Here is a 3,420-nt window from a genome sequence, read left to right as displayed (position 1 = left end):
TCATTGCACAGCGGAAGCAAATAAGCTAAGACTTTTAGAATGCGAACGCCACTAATTACTCGTATCTCCAATGGTTCTATTCCAACTGTACCTTGTTTTAGAAATGCAACCTGAGAAAGAAACATGCGAAAAATCAACATAAAGTTGAGCGAGTTCATAGTTTGTTTGTAAAAGATTTGAAATAAATCTTTTTGAATAACCGGTTTTTGAAATATGGTTGAGAAAACGAATTTAAAATCATTTTCTTGTCATGTTGTATGGAAACTTTGAATGAAAACATGGTATGTATCTTGTATAAATCAAGTATTCTCGTACAAATCAAGTATTCTTGTGTAAATCAAGTATTCTTGTATAAATCAAGTATTCTCGTACAAATCAAGTATTCTTGTGTAAATTAAGTATTCTCGTACAAATCAAGAATTCTTGTGTAAATCAAGTATTCCTGTATGAATCAACTATTCCTGTATAAATCAAGTATTTTTGTATCAAGTATTTCTGTATATATCTTGTTGTTAATGGGTTGCAAGGCCATTAACGTGTGACACGACATAGGAAGCAACCAGACCTTAGGCATTTTTCTAGTTGGCATATGCTGAGACACAAAAGCACTGCTTGGTACTCTTTCTCACCAAGAGTGTGGCTCCCCGAAACCCGTTAGATCTAACCTTTTGTTCTGCGGTCTAGGTATATTGTTGATTAATGGTGCTTATAGTACCCTATTCGTGACACGATTTCTCGTATCATGTATCATTTCTCGTATCATTTCTCCGTTTAAGGTACCTCTTGGTACTTGTATTTTCCCGTATTTTAGAAAACTAGAATTCGTGTGTATGCATATTTCGAAAAATATGCTTGTTTGAAAAACCGGTATAAAACATAAGCTTTTCGTAAACCATTTGTGTCAGTTAAAACTTGCTTGTAAAATGGTTTAGAAATATGTAATTCATGTATGCTTTGTAAAAAGTGCATGTCTTTCCACCCCGAAAACATTTAGAAAAATGTAAAACCGTAAAAGATGGGGTTATGAACTCACCTGAATATTCCTGTGCTAAGCTAGCTATATACGACTTCATGATGTCGTTTCCAAGACGAGACTCGCTAGCGTGCGTTCTACAATATTCCTAACATGGAATATCTTATAAGTTTCTAAATAAAAGCGGTAACTAATCTACGTGTCACCGAGCTCTACCGAATCGTCAACTGAACGATTTGACGGTGAATTGTTAACTTAACAAAAATGATTAAGTTATACTCGTTAAGTCTCGTTTATTGTCGGTAAAACTAATAAGTCTTGGAAAGACTTAGTCCTCGAGGGATTTAAAATATATATATATATATATATATATATATATATATATATATATATATATATATATATATTTATATAAAAATATATAAATATTTTGGTAGAATCCTGTTAGTCGTCTTGAGAAGTCGTTGTGTAAATAGGAACATTCGTATGATACGATATTTGAAATAAATATAAAACCTATATTTATTTTTATAAAACAAACTCGAGTCGTGTGATATTTGAAATAAATATATAAACTATATTTATTTTTATAAAAAGAGGTCGTGTTGTATGCTATTTGAAACAAATATATAGCTATATTTGTTTTATGAAACAATTTCGTATTGTTCGATTTTTGAAATAAATATAAACTATATTTATTTTTACGCAAAGATTTCGTATTGTTTGATACTGGAAAGGATTGTCGAAAGTGATAAAAGAATTGAAAATATTATTTCACGTTTTATTTTATAAAAGCATTGTCGAAATAATATCCAAATTGTCGTTTTTATAAAAAAAAAAATTACTGGAATAGGCTAGTTCGTTATATAATAAAACACGTTTTATTTTTACGAATTTTCTAGAAAAACGGGCAGAGTTTCCTCTGTTTTTAGACGCCCCCGACAACCAAGTTGTCGTTATTTTTCAAAATTCAACACAATTCAATCACCAAATGTCAAATTACGTCAATTGTACCAACAAAAGAAATAAATAGTCGCTACTTAATTTGGTCCGAGCTCGAGTTTATGTAAATAACCGAGCTCGAGTTTATGTAAATAACGAAAACTATATAAAATAACATTATTAACGCGTGCCGCTATAAATTTTTACCATTCTTCGTGCCGTTTGTTAACTGAGTTTGACTTGCGATGACCGAACCGAACTGAGTTGACCAGTTAACCGAGTTGACTTGGTTTGACCGAGTCAACCAAATCCAAAACCGAGTCTGACCAAGCCGCTTGACCCGAGCCGAACCATTGACTTCTGTTGACCCGAACCAGTCAAACCTGTCTTTGACCAGGTTTGACCAAGTTTGACTGTTGACCGAGCCGTTGACTAGATCTGACCCGAATCGAACACTCCACCGTTGAGCTGAAACGAACACCCGAAACACGAACATGAATCTGATGTTGACCCGAACCGCAAAACGAAAACAATCCATAGAAAAATCTGAGATGAACCAAAGAAATTTGATGTTCATCCTGAACATAATCATCTTCTATGTCGTCACCCGTGTCTGGATCGAACCACACCTAAACCCATCCGAAGCTAAACCAAACCCGAAACAAATCAGAAGTCGAACCTGCTGGGTTGCTGATCAGAATGCTTATCGGACCAGAAGGACCACCACCACGCCGCCACTGCCGCCGCCGTGAGCGGCGGCGCCGCTCCTCATCTCCGTCACTCTCTCTCTCTCCGACTCGTCTCTCTTTCTCTCTCTCTCCTCATCCCGGTCTCTCTCTCTTCTGCTATGTCTTTCTTCGTCGTCTGGCACCACCCACCACAGCGCCGCCGCCTGTGGTGGTGGGGTTGTCGCAGCTCAAGTCCGCCGCCACCGAAATGGTGGTGGCCGGCCGGTAATCGAGAGAGGGGGGTGTTGCAGGCGGAGCTTTATTCCGGTCACCGGACTTAAGGAAGGAGATTTAGAGAAGTTGTTCGGTTGTATATGTGGTGTTTATAGTGAAGGTGTGGGTGATTGGTTTTAAGAAGAAGATGGAGTGTTTGGGGTGTTTGTGTGTGTGGTCTGATATATAACCGAGAGAGAGAGGAAAGACATTTCTTGTGTGTGTTTATAGATTGCAGACAAAGGGGATGGGTGTTTGGCTTGTGGTGGGTTATGGGTATTATATAGAGGTGCTATGATCTTAAAGAGATCTTGGGAGATTTTGTAAATCTTAAGTGGATTTTCTAAATCTAGTAACGATTTTATAGAGATTTTCAGTAGATTTTTTAGAGATCTTTAACATCTTGACAAGATTTAATATATTAGGTGTAGGTTTAGGCTTGTGGGTTTTGCGCTTGGGCCCAGGGCCCACAAGCCCATCTCACGTGTAAGTGGCCCGTAATTCCTACGAGTCCCGATATCGCGACCCAAATTCCATAAGTGTCGAAAGTATAAAAATATTCGT

At 37.1% G+C, this 3,420-nt stretch overlaps 1 long non-coding RNA gene across 1 annotated transcript in view; it reads right to left on the bottom strand.

Annotated features, from left to right (window-relative positions):
* LOC118479480 overlaps positions 1-3,165 on the bottom strand; it is a 4,850-nt gene extending 1,685 nt beyond the window's left edge. Inside the window, exons 1-3 of the long non-coding RNA XR_004859670.1 lie at positions 2,123-3,165; positions 1,034-1,121; positions 1-110 (exon numbers count right to left, since the gene is read on the bottom strand). The exon at positions 1-110 is cut by the window's left edge and continues 1,685 nt beyond it. This is a non-coding gene — a long non-coding RNA (uncharacterized LOC118479480). The remainder of the gene's footprint in view (positions 111-1,033; positions 1,122-2,122) is intronic.
* Positions 3,166-3,420: the final 255 nt, after the last annotated feature.

Source organism: Helianthus annuus, chromosome 6 (genome assembly GCF_002127325.2).
Source record: "Helianthus annuus cultivar XRQ/B chromosome 6, HanXRQr2.0-SUNRISE, whole genome shotgun sequence".
Taxonomy (NCBI): domain Eukaryota; kingdom Viridiplantae; phylum Streptophyta; class Magnoliopsida; order Asterales; family Asteraceae; genus Helianthus; species Helianthus annuus.
The sequence above is the reverse complement of the archived record's forward strand: the minus strand, read 5'-3'. Positions and strand labels throughout refer to the sequence as shown.